The sequence below is a fragment of the Gorilla gorilla genome, chromosome 4, assembly GCF_029281585.2.
Source record: "Gorilla gorilla gorilla isolate KB3781 chromosome 4, NHGRI_mGorGor1-v2.1_pri, whole genome shotgun sequence".
NCBI classification, from domain to species: Eukaryota; Metazoa; Chordata; class Mammalia; order Primates; family Hominidae; genus Gorilla; species Gorilla gorilla.
The window spans coordinates 95,830,684-95,849,925 of NC_073228.2; the positions used below are offsets into that span (position 1 = coordinate 95,830,684).

At 34.9% G+C, this 19,242-nt stretch overlaps 1 protein-coding gene across 2 annotated transcripts in view; it reads left to right on the forward strand.

Moving 5' to 3' along the window:
• Positions 1-18,745, forward strand: part of LOC129533923 (uncharacterized) — a 118,614-nt gene extending 99,869 nt beyond the window's left edge. For both annotated transcript variants that reach the window (XM_063706665.1, XM_063706664.1), the window contains 2 exons: positions 16,462-16,525; positions 17,398-18,745. The gene's annotated coding sequence lies outside the window, so the exon portion shown is untranslated. The remainder of the gene's footprint in view (positions 1-16,461; positions 16,526-17,397) is intronic.
• Positions 18,746-19,242: the final 497 nt, after the last annotated feature.

Below are 19,242 nucleotides of genomic sequence, written 5' to 3' on the forward strand. Positions count from 1 at the left end.
GAGAAGTAACAAGTAATATACAGAAAAGGGAAAGAGAAGCGGATCAGGCAGAGCCTTGTAAGACATATTAAAGTTAACATTGAAAACTATGTGGATTCTTATGGCATTTTAATTAGGGGATGACATGGTTAGATTGCCTTTTCTGAAGAGCACTTGGTACAGTCACTTTGTCGCCCAGGCTGGAGTGCAGTGGGGTGATTTCAGCTCATTGTAGCCTCTGCCGCCCAGGTTCAAGCAATTCTCCTGCCTCAGCCTACCAGGTAGGGGGGATTACAGGTTTGTGCCACCATGCCACACTAATTTTTGTATTTTTTGTAGAGATGGGTTTTGCCATGTTGTCCAGGCTGGTCTGAAGAAGTGAGTCTTGAGTCTTGAGAGTATTGCAGTAATTCTGGTGTGATGTGATTGGAGTTTATAAAAAAAGTTGGCAGTGAGAATGGGGAAAGGAAGATGGAGTCAAGAGTATTTTGGAAGTAGAATTTATAGAGATTGCTGTTTGTAGGAAGTAAAGCATGTAACATAGTCAAGTATGACTCTCAGGTTTCCATCTCAGACTACTTTCTGGACTGTGGTATTATTCACCGATGCAGACACAGAAAGAAGAAAAGCAGGCTTGTGGGTGGGAAGAGGAAGACAATAATTTCAGTACTGAATAGATAATGTTTAAATAACCAGAAAAGCATCCAGATAGGTGTCTCCTTAGTTCTTGGCAAGTCATTGTTACCAACATTTAGTAGCAATTTCTCATTTTGAAGAAATAGTTCAGTGTTGATAAAGAAACATTAAATACCTTTTAACATTCTAATTTTAGTTAAACCACATACCATTCTTCAATTGATTTTTTCTAAAACCTATTTCTGATTATACTATCACAAGTTCAAGATTTTAAATATTTAATACAGATTGTTGCCAAGTGGAAATTATTTATTCTACTACTATTTTGTTGTACATAGAGGACACTCAGGTTTTTTTTTAGCAGTTCATATTTGTTATGTAATTAAATTCACTTAATAAATATTTGCAATTTGCAACACACTGTTGAGATACAAAAGCAACTCAGACATGGCAATGATCTTCAATAGGTTTTGAATCTGTAAAACATTCACTTGAACTTTATGTAGCTCTGTAACAAAAGAGGGGAAGTAGGAATAATCGAAAGAAAGAGTGACGAGGTTTTGGCTGCTTTGAAAAGAACCAAGATTCAGTACATCCTCAGAAACTTGGAAATGTTAGGGAATACATAAAGGAATAAAGATTAACCATGTGGACATTGAGAAGATACTAAAAATATGAAAAAAATATAGATTCTCATTTATCTAGTGATGAAAAGGTTATTCATTACTTTTCTGAGGGCAATTTCAGGTGAACAGTGAGGACCTAAGTCAATCATAAGAGTATGGAGAGAACAACCACAGTCTACATTCAATTGGATTTTATATAAATGGGTAAAGTTGATGGATAAAAGCTGGAACTAACACTATGATTCAGATCACAGTGTATGTGTGTGAGAGAACATCCATATGTATGGGTGTATATATGTATATGTGTATTTATATATTTGTAAGTGTTTATGAAGAATTGAGACAACTGTAGTCTCTAGAGATACTATTGTGGCAAGGTCTATCAATTTTCAAAAGGTGTTTAGTCATATATACAAATAATAAATAAATATTATCTGCATGTGATTAGACAAGGGGTAATGAAAAATAAATTGCTGCATGGTTAAGTTAAACTAGAGGAGAAGAAAGGCAGAATGAATTGATTATTGATGATGTTCTATTTTTCTTGTGAAGAAGCTTTCAAGAATCTGATGAGGGATTGGAGTCAAGCAAAAGACTGAGAATGCCGTGACAAGCAGAAATTTTGAGTTTTTGATAATCCCATGTCTGGAAACACAACACAATAGAGCTCAGGGCTGCCAAAGCAATCAGGACTTGAGAGAGCATGATCCTGGATAAATGGCAAGTACAAAAAAATGTCCAGTGCTCATTAATCTTCTCTCTTGAGGTAATTGATGAATTCTTAAATTCCTCAAGCTAAGAGGTAAGCATAAAGATTCTAAAAAGCAGAGAGAAGTTTTTGGAAACTTCAAAATGCTGAGAAGACAAAAAATTATATAGATTAGGAATTGCCAAGGAAGTAGGGCCTCACTAAATGACCCATGCTTTTGGACCTGAAGGGTTATGTCCTAGTTGCAATATTATAAGCAATGTGGAGCCCTTGTGGCATTTTAATTAGGGGATGACATGATTAGATTTGCCTTGTCTAAAGAGCATTCTGCACAGTGTGGCAAATTGGAAGAAGCAAGTCTTGAGTCTTGAAAGTATTGCAATAATTCTGGCATGATGTGATTAGAGCTTATAAAAAAAGTTGGCAGTGGGACTGGTGAATGGAATTTGAATGAATCAAAAGTAGAGAATCAACCTTAAAAAAAATGCAACCTAACCTTGGGTCAGCATAGCTCCTGACTGATCTAAAAAGAAAACAGATACCCATATAAAAGGAATAAAAAGTTATAGACCTGAAATATAAAACAACTGAATTTAATAACTCAATTTTTGTGTTTAACATAAAATGAACATGTCACAAAAGATGGCTAGTGTCAGCTGAAATGTCAGTTGTTGTTATCCAGGATGAAGAACAGAGGGGAAAATTACTGAAAAACCAGGAAAGAGGAAGAAACAACAGGACATGGTTGGAATATCTAACGTATATTTAACTGGAGTCCTGTAAGAAGAGAACAGGATGTGGCAGATGAAATATTTAAAGATATAAAAACAGATGCTAAGCCCATCACACTAAAACACATTGAAAGGCAAAGACAAGGAAGAACACTCTTGATAGCAGACCGAAAGAAAAAACACATAAACTTCACAGGAGCAAAACTAAGAATTGCTTTTTTATTTTTAGAGATAGGGTCTTTCTCTGTGGCCCAGTGGCATGATATCATAGCTGACTGCAGCATCAAATTTCTTGGCTCAAGGGATCCTCTCTCCTTAGCCTCCCAACTAGCTAGGAATACAGGTGCATGCCACCATGCTTGGCTAATTTAAAATAAATTTTTTTTGTATGCAGGGGTCTTGCTATGTTGTCCAGGCTGGTCTTGAACTCCTGGCCTCAAGTGATCATCCTGCCTTGGCTTCCCAAAGTCAAGTATTACAGGCATGAGCCACCATCCCTGGCCAGGACTTCCTTTTCAGCAGAAGTGAAGAAAACCAGAAAACAATGGAAATACATCTTTTAAGTGTTGAAAGAAGACAACTAACTACTTGAAATTTTATAAATGAGTGCAACTATCCTTCAAAGATGAAGATGCAATGAAATATTTCCTGACAAAAAAGAGAGAATTATTTAACACCAATTAAATCATACATATTAAAAATACTCAGTTGCATTCCTCAGGTTACAGAAAATCCATAAACCTTAGGATAAAAAACTAATATTTTTCAGATTTTAGGGAACTTCTGCATCGTAATTATTGTATATATAGTTCATGATACATTAGTATAATCAGCAAATTGTAAATATGTCAATCCAGTAATAATTGTAAACACTTTTTTTAGAAGAGAATATTTTCTTTTGGATTTCTTTTGGGCCATTTTATTAGTTGATTGTTTGTGTATTATTTCCCTTTCTCACAAAATATATCAATCTAATGCAAGCCAATAGTGTGGGTAGAAAAATCTTTATTATTATTATTTTTTAAATCATAATTTGTTTTTGCCTTATGTTTAGCAGTTAAATACAAAGTCTATAACATCTAACAAGATGTAGTATGTGACATACAGTATTACTATGGTCTGAGTCTTTGTGTCATCCCAAAATTCATATACGGAGATCCTAATGCCTAAGGTATCGTATTGAGGTGAGACCTTGGGAGGTGAATCCCTCATACTGCCCTCATAAAAGAGGCCCAGGGGATCTGGTTTGCTCCTTGTACTATATAATGACTCAGTGAGACGATGCCTTCCATGAACCAGAAAATGGACTCTTACCAGACACCAAATCTGCTGGTGCCTTAATCTTGAACTTCCTAGTCTTCAGAACTGTGTTAAATAAATTTCTCTTATTTTTACACCACCCCATGCATAATACTTTGTTATAGTAGCTCAAACTGACTAACCCATGCATGTACAAGAATAATTTTTCCTCCTGCTTAATAATTTTTTAGTCAACCCTTCTTTAAAAACAAAGTAAACAAGCTTAGCTTACTTTTCTTAAAATTGACATTTAAAAAATTTTTTATCAATTTTTATACATTTAAAATGTAGTTTTACACTATACAGTTTATAAACATATGCTATGTACATGCAATTTTATTTATGTATACACAATTATATATATAATTATATACACATATACAATAGCTTAAAATCAATTAAGAGAATAAGAAGAATAAATATGGATTTATACTGTCTTTTATAATTATATAATTACCTTTACTGGTGCTCTTCGTTTTTTGCATGGATTTGAACCTCTACCCAGGGTTACTTGTTCTCAGTCTGAAGAACTTTCATTAGTATTTCTTATAAAGTGGTTCTACTAACAATGAATTCTCTCAGATTTTGTTTACCTGAATGTCTTTATTTCATCTTCAGTCTTAAGCTTTGAATGACAGTATTGCTGGATTTAAGATTTTTTTTTTTTGAGACAGAGTCTCGCTCTGTCACCCAGGCTGGAGTGCAATGGCACAATTTCGGCACATTGCAAACCTCTGCCTCTTGGGTTCAAGCGATTCTCCTGCTTCAGGCTCCCAAGTAGCTGGGACTACAGGTGTCTACCACCACACCCAGCTAATTTTTGTATTTTTAGTAGCGACAGGGTTTCACCATGTTGAGCAGGCTGGTTTTAAACTGCTGACCTCAGGTGATCCGCCCACCTTGGCCTCCCAAAGTGCTGGGATTACAGGCGTGAGTCACCGCACCTAGCCAGGATCTAAGATTCTTAGTGGAAATTTTATTTTTCTTTCAGCACTTGAATATATCATCCTATTGCCTTTTGGCCTTCATGTTTTTTGATTAGAAGTCAGCTGTTAATTTTATTGGGGTTCCCTTATATATGATGAATCATTGTTTTGCTTGCTGCTTTCAAATTTTCTATTTGGATTTTGTTGAGTTTCTTTTATGTGTAGATTAATGTTTTTCAGCCAATTTGAGAAACATTCAGCCATTATTTCTTCAAATATTTTTCTGCTCCCTTTTCTTTCTCTCTTCTCCTTCTGCTCTTCCCACTATGTGTGTGCTAGTGCTCCTTTAAGGAGTCCTTCATTTCTCTGAGATTCTATTCATTTGTCTTTATTCTATTTTTCTCTATTCTTTAGACTGCATATCTGTCAATACTAATATGTACGTACAATTTTCTGTTTCTTTTCATATCTCATACATTTTTGTTAAAACTTGGACATCTTAGGTAATGTAGCAACTCTAGACACTGATTCACTTCCTTCTCTTTGGGGCTGGTTTCAATTCTTGTTTTCTTGTTTATTTGTTTTATTAATTCATTAGACTAATGTAGTAAAGTCTAGTTCCCCCACAATGTGAAGCCTTTGGTGTTGCTACTCAGAAGGTGCAGTCTTGGGGTTTTGCACAAGCTAAGACAGTGGTTTTCATGGGTCTTTCTTCTACTGTTTTATTGCTTGCTCTATGTCTTTTTTTAAGGTGTCTGACTCATGTGGTATTATGCCCAGTACTCATTCTCCACTAATTACAGGCTGATTATTTCATTGTTTTTGATAATGTCCTGGAACATAAATTGCTTGGTAGTTTGATCCAATTAAATTCTGGCAGAGGTAGTTTTTGAGGCCAGTCTTTGAGCTTTGCTTTTCTTAGTTTTCCTTGTTTCTCCTGGTGAACTGGCTGGTCTACGATTAAGCTTATTGCTCTTAGTTAAGAGAATCTGTTGTTATCAACAGTACCCTTTAGCCTAACTTTCCTCATGCCATTTCAAATAAAATCAGTTCCTTTGGGGCACTCTATTTTTTTATGGACTGCTTTTTCCCCTGATAAAATTATCTAAGCCACTACTCTGGGCACTGGTGGAAGCCTCTGGTCTTCTTGACTTGTCTTCCTTGCATGCAGCTTCTGCTCTACAAAGGAGGTGGGTGAGGGTGATCAGGTCCCCAGGATTTCTTGGTATGCAATTCTTAGGGTAGAGCCTCTGTCTTATGGGTGGTGGCCTGGGAGGAGGAAGGGAGTCTTCATCCTCTTATCTGCCCTCAGCAACTCAACGTGCAGCTGACTGAGGTGAGAAATACTGGCTGCCTGGCCCTCCCAGTGCGATAGGATAATCTTTGATTAAGAACTGAGAGGAGATGGAGCTCTTTCTTCTTAGCCATACCTGCCCAGAGTGGGGTTTCATAGAAACTGATATGGGGCAAGTCAGATAGGGGGATATGGAGAAAGTGCATTGTGGCTAAAAAATGGGAACATATTTAAAATCTATAAAATTACAGTTTTATAGATTTTATTGGATAAATGTTTCTTGATTTGCCGTAAGCTTGTAGGACAATTTCCTGATAATTTAAATACTTTTTAAAAATAGTTTTTGCCAACTTTGCTTGTTTAGCTGGGGAGCAGTCTACAGCACTCCTCATGCTCCCATCCCAGGAGTGGAACTCCCAGAAGTACAGTTTTTGCAGGTATCGTATAGCTGGGTCATGTCTTTTTATCCAATCTTATAATTTCCGCCTTTTGAATGGGCTTTTAATAGTATTTATATTTAACGTGACTAGTGATATGATTGAGTTTTAATTTATTATATTTTTATTTATTTTCTATTTGTCCCATATGTTCTTTGTTTTTTCTTTCCTTGTTTTCTGTCTTATTTTGCATTAAGTATCTTCTCTGATTTATTTTATCCTCTTTTTGGCTTATTTCAGTAAACCAATATTTTATTTACTGACTATACTAAAATAATCACTCAACACAGCAAACAGTTTTAGCACTATTGATTGTATATTTTAGTGATTGCTTTAATATTTATTGTGTTCATCTTTAGCTTATCATATTCTACCTCCAAGTAATATTACAGTATTTTATGTATAGAAAATAAAACCTTAAAAGAATATACATTCATTTTTCCTTTCCTGGACTTTGTGCTATTGTTGTTATTCATTTTATATCTACATATGTTATTAAAACCCAAATGCATTGTTCCGATTTTTTATTTAAAGAGTCAATTCTAATCGAAGGGAAATTTAAATACTTGAAAAAGTCTTTATATATATCCAGTTACCATTTCTGTTGATGTCATTTTTTTATGTTGATTTAGATTTCAATTTCACATTTTCTTCTGTTTAAAGGACTTTTTAAAATATTTCTTACAGTGCAGATCTGTAATGAAGAGCTTTTTACAAATATTATATATCTGAAAAAGTCATTCTTTCACCTTCATCTTTGAAAGATATTTTGACTGGTTAAAAAAATTACAGGCCAAATTTCACCTCCTTTCCCTGCCCTGTACTTAAAGATGTTCCAGTGTCTTTTGTTTCTGACCGGAAATATGTTACAATCCTTATCTTTGTTTTTCTATATGTAGTGTGTCTTTTGCTATCGCTATTTTTAAGATTTTTCTCTTTATCACTGGTTTTAAGCAATTTGAAGATGATGAGTTTCAGTGTAGTTTTCTTTTCATTTTAATGTACTTGGGATTAGCTAAGCATTTTAGCCTAGTACTTTATAAGTTTCATCACGTTTAGAAAAATTTCAGCCATTATTGCTTCACTTATTTTTTCCACCCTTTAACTTTCTATGCATTGTTTGAGAGATTCCAGTTACATGCATATTTATCTCCTTGAAGTTGCAGCCTGGAAACTTTTTTCAGGCAATAAGTGAGGGGAATATAGAGATTATCTCCACTTTTCATAATCTTTTACAATTCACTGTTCTTTTTGACCTGAATTCTGATGTCTTAAGTGCCATTACTTCACACATTTTGTCTATAATTTTGTCATTTCATATGGAGTAAATCCAGTCCCTGTTACATCATCTTTATCAGAAACAAGCCTCTCTAGAATGTCTCTTAATTTTTAATGAGAAAAATGTGTTGGATAGTTTCATGAGCCCCAAAGTTAGTTCTCTGTTTGAAGGCCAATACATGTGAGTCAAAATAATAACATTGTTGCTTGGTGACTGTGGATGCAGATCAAAGGGAAATCTCTATGTTTTAAATGTACAAAAACTAAAGACTTTGGACAATTTCAACATTATATTATGCAAAGAAAGGGAAATAGGAAACAAAGGAGGAAAAATATGACACTTAACTTGTATATATAATTAGGGGAAACATCTGATTAATAGTCCCAACTAAAGAATTTGGAAGTGATTTCTTTTTCACAATACATAGGTACACTATCAGGGTAAGGGACAAGGGACACATACAACATTGTACATATATTTGTATGATAAAATTCCATAAAATAGTGAAAATGAATGAAGCATATGTAGACATATAAATATGGATGATCGATATTTTCAGAAATAAGTCTTTGAGTAGACAAAATACACAAGGCAGAATCAACAAGACCTAGAAATAGTGCAATGATATAAAACATTTATTGCAATGAGGAGAGTGACATTTCACAGATCAAAATTTCTGACATAGTAGACAAATAAGAGATGGGTTATGCCTGTGGATCCTGAATTTGCCATGACTAATGATGGAACTAGAACGAAAGATTTAGATAGTTTACCAAATAAAGACATCTTCAATAAATTGGGGGAGTTAGATGGAAGTAATGGCATTTTGAGTGACATAGGCTTATTACAGATGCTTCAGAGATCTATACATTTTTTGAAAGAAAAAGGTAGACTATGCTGTAAAAGCTATAAGTAGAGGGATGAGGATGAAGGTTTGGTGGGTGACATAGGTAGGACTCAGGGGACCTGAGAGCACCGGAGGGAAATGAAATAGAGTCAGATTAGCAAAGAGGTAGACTAATTGAGATTACAATCCCCAACTCCATCTCCAAAGCACACACCCTTATTATGCAGAACTCATCAACTCTAATCAGCAGACTTCAGCAGAGGATAACAGCACAAATTCTCAACAATAAGCAGGATCAGTGGTATTTTAGCAGGTGCCAGCATCTGTACTCAGGGACTGAATCAAATACCAAAACTCTAGAAACCACAGAAGGACCAGAAGTCATATCAGAAAATATCTTTACTATTTTCTGTGAGGGAGGATGCACCTGATAGGTATCTTCCAGAGAAAAATATCAAATATAGGTGTATTAGGCCATTCTTGCATTGCTATAAAGAAATACCTGATACTGGGTAATTCATAAAGAAAAGAGTTTTAATTGACTCATAGTTCTGCAGGCTGTGCAAGCATAGTGCTGGCATTTGCTTGGCTTCTGGGGAAAGCCTCAGGGAGATTATACTCATGTTGGAAGGTAAAGCAGGATCAAGCCATTCACACGGTGAAAGTAGAAGCAAGAGAAAGGTGGAGGGAAGTGCTACACACTTTTAAACAACCAGATTTCACAATAACTCCCTCACTATCATGAGGACAGCACCAAGCTGTGAGGGATCAGTACCCATGACCAAAATACCTCCCACTAGGCCCTGCCTCCAACATTAGGGATTAGAATTCAACATGAGATTTGGTGGGGGGCATCTATTCAAACTGTATTAGTATTAAACATTTACACTATTTGACACTGAGAGACTTGGTTTCTTAATTAGAAGAAATTGTCTCAGCTTCATACTTCTCCTGTCTATACTCCCTTCCCCAAACAGTACAATAGATTTTGATGACATTCAAATTCATTTGAGAAAATTTAGAAACTATATGTAAAACATTGCAAATATATGTTAATTATTTATCCCACACAAGTTACACACACACACATACACACACACACAGAAAAATATGGTATTTCTCTCCCTTTTTCCCCACGTTCTTTTATTCATCATTGTATTCTAGCTACTTAAACAGTTTCTGGTTCATGCAGATATATATTTGTTAATTAAATGAATATACACATGAACTTAATATATAATAAAAGAAAATCTCAAAACAAAATAAGGAGTGATGATGACAAAATAATAAGGGATTTCGCTTAACTCTATACTGATATATTTCTGTATCTGGATGATTTTCTGGGAAAATAAAATTTTTTGGGAAAATAAAAATTTTCAAAATTTATAGCAAAAAGGACTTAAAACTCAAAAAGGGAAATTATATAAGATTGGAGACAACACTTTCAAAGAGCTACTCCCACCCCAAAAGCATCACACCAAGATATTCCTACAGATTTATTCCACCAAAACTTAAAGTAACATATATTTTCTTCACTATTTAAAATCTTCCAGAATTTTTATAGTTCCAGGTTTTAGATTTAAGTCCTTGATCCATCTTGAGTTGATTTTTGTATAAGGTGAGTGATGAGGATCCAGTTTCATTCTTCTGTATGTAGCTTGCCAGTTATCCCAGCACCATTTGTTGAATAGGGTGTCCATCCCTACTTTATGTTTTTGTTTGCTTTGCCAAAGATCAGTTGGCTGTTAAGTATTTGGGTTTATTTCTGGGTTCTCTATTCTGTTCCGTTGGTCTATGTGCCTATTTTTATACCAGTAGCATGCTGTTTTTGGTGATTACGGCCTTATAGTATAGTTTGAAATCAGGTAATGTTATGCCACCAGATTTGTTCTTTTTGCTTAGTCTTGCATTGGCTATGAGGGCTCTTTTTGGGGTCCATATGAATTTTGGAACAGTTTTTTCTAGTTCTATGAAGAATGATCATGGTATTTTGATGGGAATTGCATTGAATTTGTAGATTTATTTTGGCAGTATGGTCATTTTCACAATATTGATTCTACCCACCCATGAGCATGGGGTGTGTTTCCATTTGTTTGTGTCGTCTGTGATTTCTTTCAGCAGTGTTTTGTAGTTTTCCTTGTAGAGGTTTTCTACCTCCTTGGCTAGGTATATTCCTAAGTATTTTATTTTATTTTTTTGCAGCTATTGTAAAGGAGTTGAGTTCTTGATGTGATTCTTAGCTTGGTCACTATTGTTGTATAGCAGAACTACTGATTCGTGTACATTAGTTTTGTATCCGGAAACTTTGCTGAATTATTTTATAGTTCTAGGAGCTTTTGGAGGATTTTTTAGGGTTTTGTAGATATCATATCATCAGCAAACAGTGACAGTTTGACTTCCTCTTTACCGATTTGGATGCCCTTTATTTCTTTCTCTTGTCTGATTGCTCTGGCTAGGACTTCCAGTATGTTGAAGAGAAGTGGTGAAAGTGGACATCCTTCTCTTGTTCCAGTTATCAGAGCGAATGCTTTCAACTTTTCCCCATTCAGTATTATGTTGGCTGTGGGTTTGTCATAGATGGCTTTTATTATATTGAGGTATGTCCCTTGTATGCCAATTTTGCTGAGAGTTTTAACCACAAAAGAATACTGGATTTTGTTGAATGCTTTTACTGTATCTATTGACATGATAATGTGATTTTTGTTTTTAATTCTGTTTATATGGCGTATCACATTTATTGACTTGCGTATGTTAAACCATCCCTGCATCCCTGGTATGAAACCCCCTTGATCATGGTGGATTCTATAAGATAACATCAGAAAAACCTTTCTTTCTTTTCTTTTCTGTTTTATTTTATTTTATTTTTTATTTTATTTTATTTTTTGAGACAGAGTCTCACTCTGTCGCCCAGACTGGAGCTCAGTGATGCGATCTCTGCTCACTGCAAGCTCTGCTTCCCGGGTTCTCCTGCCTCAGCCTCCCAAGTAGCTGGGACTACAGGTGCACGCCACCATACCTGGCTAATTTTTTCTATTTTTAGTAGAGATGGGGTTTCACTGTGTTAGCCAGCATGAACTGGATCTCCTGACCTCGTGATCCACCCGTCTCGGCCTCCCTAAGTGCTATGATTATAGGCGTGAGCCACTGCGCCCAGCCAAAAAACCTTTGTAGACATTGGCTTAGGCAAGGATTTGATGATCAAGAACCCAAAAGCAAATGCAATGAAAACAAAGATAAGGGGACTTAATTAAACTAAAGCGCTTTTGCACAGCAAAAGAAACATTCAAGTAAACATACAGCCCACAGAGTGGGAGAAAATCTTCAAAATCTATACATCTCACCAAAGACTAATATCCAGAATCTACAATGAACTCAAACAAATTAGCAAGAAAAAACAAACAATCCTATTAAAAAGTGGGCTAAGGACATGAATAGACAATTCTCAAAAGAAGATATACAAATGGCCAACAAACTTATGAAAAAATGCTCAATATCACTAATGATCAGGGAAATGCAAATCAAAACCACAGTATGATACCATTTTACTCCCACAAGAATGGCCATAATAAAAAAAATAGTAGATGTTGGTGTGGATGCAGTGAACAGGGAACACTTTACACTGCTGGTGGCAATGGTATAACCACCATAGAAAACCATGTGGAGATTCCTTAAAGAACTAAAAGTAGAACTACCATTTGATCCAGTAATCCCACTACTGGATATCTACCCAGAAGAAATGAAGTTGTTATACAAAAAAGATACTTGCACACACATGTTTATAGCAGCACAATTCGCAATTACAAAAAAGTGGAACCAACCCAAATGCCCATCATCAATGAGTGGATAAAGAAGCTGCTATTCATATATGATGGACCACTACTTGGCCATAAAAAGGAATGAATTAATGGCATTTGCAGCAACCTGGATGAGATTGAAGACTATTATTCTAGGTGAAGTAACTCAGGAATGGAAAACCAAACATCTTATGTCCTCGCTCATATGTGGGAGCTGAGCTATGAGGATGTGAAGGCATAAGAATAACACAATGGACTTTGGGAACTCGGGGGAAAGGTGGGAAGGGAGTGAGGTACAAAAGACTACAAATTGAGTGTAGTGTATACTGCTCGGGTGATGGGTGCACCAAAACCTCACAAATCACCACTAAAGAACTTACTCGTGTAGCCAAACACCACCTTTTTCCCAATAACCTATGGAAATTTAAAAAAATAAAAAATATATAGAATTTTTATCTCAAAAAAATAAACAAAATCTTCCAAATAGACTTAATGTAAATAGTACTTCAAATTTCTTTGACAAAGTCTGCAAAGCCTTGATAAGAAAACCCAAAAAATAGCACAGAAAAGAATATAATGGACTAATAAATGTCAATTAAAATAGCCTTAATAAAGTATTAGCAAATAGAATACAGAAGCATGTTAAAAATATACTAAAACACAGCCATCTGGGATCCACAGCAGAAATACAAAGATTGTTTAAGAGTAGAAATTCCATTAATATAATTTAACATATGAAGATGAATCATGTTATCATTTTTCATAGATGCTAAAAATTCAGCATCAATTATTAATCAAAATTATTCTTTATTTGTTCTTTATTTACTTTTTATTTATATAAACTTAAGGGATATAAGTACAGTTTTGTTAAATGGCTATATTGTGTAGTGGTGAAGTCTGGGCTTTTTAGTGTATCTGTTCTTAAAAAAGTAATAGTAAGTTGATAGCATGTAAAACATGTACATCTCAACCCAAAACTCAGAATTATGACTGATACGGTAATACAAGAAACATTTCTATTAAGTCAAGTACAAGACATAGCTATCCAAATTACTGCTATTTAACATTTTTCTGGGAGGACTAGTCAAAGCAATTGAAAAAGAGGAAAAAATTGAAGTTAAATGTTCATAGTTCATAAATGGAAAAAACAAAACTAATACACTTGGCTGGGATTTCTAGAAAAGATCATTTTCACTCTGGTTCAAATGGTTGTGTAATCTGAAGAAGTTACTTATTTGCAACTAATTTTTTTTCATATAATGAGGTGGCTGAAAGAGGAAGTAGTGGCATACATTTCTGAAATGACAGAATTTTTTTGTAAGTAGCCAATGAATTTCTCTATCAGCCTTCCTCTTACCCTCTTACTCTATTTGAAAACCATGGCTTAAATAATACATGGTATTTCCACTGGCTTTATATTATTTTTTTCTGTTTTATATTTGTATCTTAATAAAAAATGGATCTCAAATGGTTGTTTGGTGGTGCTAGTTGGAGAATTCAGCTATTATTTGATATTAGTCTTAAGACATTTTCTTGTCGATTTGTAGAGGGAAATTTCCATTTAAGGGCACATTCTCAGAAGGGATAAAACATGGAGTAGTGGTGAAAGGAGAAAATTGCCTGACCAGCTAGACTGGCTTATTTAATCTAATGGCAATAAATAACACAATCTATTTTTAAAAAAGAAATGTTAAGGACCACTCTCCAAATTTGAAGAAACTTAGGAAAATGATATTTTTAGCAGTTTAGAAAAATGATGATTTTTTCAATATAATCTATTTAATATCTTGCCAACTTCTCATTTGAAAAGTCATATTTTTAATTTAGTGAATTTGAGAGTTGGTTTTCTCAAAACCTATATAAATTGCTCTATGAATGTGAAAGAAAAAATAGATAAACTTAGACTTGTTGAACTTTAGGGAAGAAGATAAATTATTTTTCACTTTCAATTTAAGAGAAACAGCTCATTTGTTGCTTTGTTTTGCTTCTAGAATGTAATTTATCTTGTGCCAAAGAGAGGCAAGAATGAATCCAAATTAGACAATGAATGTAGAAAACATGTTTTTTTACTCAAATACCACTAAAATGATGGCATGAATAAAAAAATATTAAAAAACATGTAAGGCAAAAGAAAATAGTCAAGGGTGAGAGGACAGAAAATAGCATGTAATAAAGATCAACATAATATTTTAAAGTATATGTAAAATGGACAAGTGGCAGCTCACTAAGACTAGAAAAATCTGAATTTTAGTTCTGATTTCATGCTGAGGATCAATCAACAAATAATTTGATTTATTCCAAGGATTTGGGGATTGGCAGCAGCTGCATTTGGGATACGATGGTGATGGGCAAAAGCAGGAAGAATGTTGAAAGTTGGTAACACAAAGCAATTAAGCCACTTACTCTACCTGCACTCCAAACCACCAGCAGAAGACTCCCTCCTCAACTCCAGCAGAGGTCTGGATGTTTATTTTTCTGGGAGGACAAACTCGAAGGACTCTGGGTTCAGGAACAATGGGCACGTTTGAACATGGTGGATCTGTACTCAACTCCTAGGTTTATATCTCCTAGAGTATAGACTGGAAGGTTCCTCAGGGGAAACTGGAAGAACCAAGAGGAGAGCTATTTAGATATTGTTCTCTCTTCAGTAATCCTACACATTGAGGCTCTTCAGCTGATGAGCCCCTTCCCACTTAGAGTCATTTCCTTGATAATTACTAGCTAGTAGGCCTATGAAAAATTGCTCAACTTCATTAGTCCTGAAGGAAATGAAATTTAAAGCCACAGTGGTATATCACTAAACGCTTGTCAGAATATGAAAATGAAAGCATCAAGGAGGAGAAAGGGAGGCACAGAATTCTCACATATTGCTGGTAGGTATACAAATTGGTACAATTGCTTTGGAAAACTGATAGTACTCCTATACCTAAATGCCCTATGATCCACCCTGGATGAAAAGGCAGTGAAAATGAGGGCACATATTCACCAAAAGACATATACGGTAAAGTTTATAGCAGTTTGATTCATAATAGCCCAAGAAATAACCTAAATGCCCAACAACAGTTCAATGGATGAAGAGGGCTGTATTCATATAATCAAATTGCTACACTATTATAAAGAAAACCATTCTGTTATTTGCAATATTAATGATGAATCTCACAGATATATGGCTGAATGAAAGAAGTCAGGCACAGAAAAGTACATAACACATGATTCTATTTGTATGTTGTTCAAAAACAGGCATAATTAATCTTTGATGATAGAGGTCAAATTATCGGTTACCTATGAAGATGTTGACTGAGAGAAGGCAGCAGGAAGTCTTTGAAGTGTTGGAAATATTTTTTATCTTGATTTGGGTTATGGTACACAGTGTTTACATATGCAAACATTTATCAAGATATATAATTAAGTTGTATGCAGTTCACTGCTTATAAACTGAGTCTCCATAATAAGAAAAAGAGAGAAAATAAAAAGTAAATTAGAGTATCCTTCCAGGAAATTGTTACAGTTCTCGAGGTTGTTAACCAAGATTCTGGCTGTCCCTCTTGCAGGGACCTAGTGTGACTGCACCTCCTCCCTTTTTTGCAGATCAGCATGGGCCTGTGACCTTCTGTGACTGATAAAATATGAGTAAAAGTGATATGAATTCTTTCTGGGTGGAAGTTTTGAATAGCCAGAGTGTGGCTTGCCATGTTGCCTTTCCCCTACTTCAGTCCTGAGATCCTTCGGACGGTGGAGACTCAGTTCCCCTAGCCTCTGAGTAAGAATGATGTGGAGCTGAGTACTTAGCTAGTCTCTTAGACTCATAGTATCAGTGAGAAATAAACATCTGCTGTATTAAACTACTGATATTTGGGATGGTTTTCTACTGCAACACAATACAATTCATTTTGATCAATTCTAGAGTCCAGCTTCCAAAAGGAGAGAAAGAAGATAAAAAGGAGTGAGAAAAATGTCAAAGAAATAAGGTAAAAACATTTCCCAGAAAGGAGTGGGGGAGGGGGAGGACTTTAATTTCGAGATTGAAAGACCCTCCCAGTGCTGAGTATAAGGAATGAATGGAACAAAACCCACATATATAAGGAATGGAACAAAACAAATAACACATGTTATTGTGGCAGTGTAGAATACTGAAGTTAAGAGATTATACTAAAAGCCCATAGACAGGGGTACAAATGGATCACAAACAAAGAATTAAGAATCAGAACAGACTTGGACTTCCCGCAATAAACTTTGGAAGCTAGAAGACAATGAAATACCTTTTAAAATTCTACAAAACATGTACAATCTGGTTTTAAATCCTAGCCAATCTTTCAATCAGATGTGAGTGTGAAAATAAAGACATTTTAAGAGAGGCAATGCTTCAAGAAATATATCTGTAGCTTACCTTTTCTCCCAAAGCTCTTTCAATATATGCTGCACTAAAATAATCTAGAAAGATGATATAGTATGGTGCACTATCTCACAATATTGCCCACTCTCCTTTCTTAGCAACAGAATAACTGAAATAAAGACAAATTTCCTATCATGCCTTCCTTGAAGGTAGGCATGGCCATTTGAATAAGTTCCACTTATGGAATTTAAGTGGAGGTAGTGAGTTTGATTTGCTTTTCTTCTTTCTTTTCTGTAGTGTACACATAATGGCTGAAGCTCCATCAGCCATCTTGTGTCACAACCTAGTGTCCCAGGAAATAAAAAGCAAGCATAGCAAAGCAATGCAATCTGAGGGTCCTTATTTCCTAACAACATAGTTTCCATTCCACTTCAGGACCATTCTTTTGTCCATGATAAGTAGACTCCTATTTCATTTAATCCTTTGTGTTGTTTTTCTGTTTTTCAGAGATGAGGGAAATTCTAACTCAAAGAAAGGGATTCTGTGAAAGGGGATCGAACACGGGAGAATGGCAGAGGAAATCCCCAGGAATGATAACAAAGAGAAATCTTAAGTTTTGAAGCAACAGTGTTCCAAAAGGGCTATATCTTATTTTTCTTATTATAGAAAGTTAATGTATAATATCCAAAATTTAAAAATTGAGATTTAATAATATAAACTTGTTATTTGGGAATATAAGGTAAATATCAGGGGAAACATTGAAGAGAACCAAAATGAGTTTCCTCTGGGGAATGACAAGCGAGAGTGAAAAGGGGTGAGAATGGGTGGCATAGGGTAACGCTGTTTTCTATTATGAGCCTTGGTGAATTATTAGATCCATTAAACTCTGTAAATGTCTTTATTATTTGCTGTATTTGCTGTATTTATAGTGATAAATGATATAAATAACTTTTTAAAAGAAGCTGAATATTTGTAACCACGATTTGCATTTTCAACTGCATGTGAACCAGAATGGTAAGGAAATTCTATTATTTGTGCTAGTTGACTTACTGGAAGGTGGTTTAAAGAAATGGCATTCTTAAATTGAGAGACAAAGGTCAAAGACAAGCAATGCCTTCGCTGTTAAAACGTATATCATGAAGCACAAATCCTTAACGGCATACAGTGGCAGTCCATGGGGAGTGAGGAGTAGTGCCTTTGGTTTGTATCTGTGACTTATTGCTATGACATGACACTATTACATTTTGGTTTTTAGCATTTTTAAAGAGGAAGTAATAGTTATGAGAGATGAAGAACTCAGAATTAAGTACTGTAGTTATACACAGAAGGGTAATTTGGTTTTGATGTATTGGCCTGCGCCTGTTAACTAATAATACCAAATTTTAAGTAGCATCTCACCAGTATGAAAAAAAGGTTGCATCATTATTAATGTCTAAACTATAGTGTGTTTCACACAGGATTATGGTAAAGGTCAGGCCATGTTTCTCTGAATTAAAAGCTATTCTGAGCTATCGCATTCCTAATCAACTCAGACCTAAAGGTGCATAGCTCAGTTATAATGAGGCACAATAAATTTAAATAAACTGCAAGATACTGTATAGTGATTTATATGTGCACCGTGGTATCCTTTTAACTCATTAGCAATGAATGATACTATGTGTTTGCGACTGCTTTTTTGCTGTATAACTATTTTTTAATCACAATATTTCTTAGGAAAAGTGCCTTATGCTCCCATTTTCTTTCTGTATGTGTAAAGTGAAAGGCAAAGGGTGCTCCTGGCATGTACTCAAACATGAGTCACAGCAGAAAGAAACTGTCAAATATCCATCCAAATAAATTTCATAAATTAACAATTTGTAACTGGGCTCACATGTTTATGGTTTCACGGTATAGAATTGCCATGGGACTTGGGAAAAGAAATTGAAGGTTATGCGCAGGTTTCTGAATTATACTTCAGATTTATCCTTGTGGAGGAATTTTAAAAAATCTATTGAACAAATTTGGGCATGTATTAAGAAACAAAAAGAAAACACTAAAATTTAGCTAGAAAATATTCTGATTAACAAATGAAAGGAGTTTTATTTACCATCTTTCATTCTCTTATGTTCACCCAATAATTTTTGTAAACAACATATCACTATAGTTTGCTCATATGGCAAATTTACACAAAGCACAGAGATTTAATTTCATTTAGTAAAACTCTTTTAAAAAATTTCTAGATTGGGAACATCTCATGTATGCAAGATCAAACATTAATTTAGAAAGGGAGTAATGTAATAGAATTGGTCAAATTCATTTTACGGATGACTCAAATAACATTCACTTTTTGTGGTGATCAGAGGAGACTGGCTT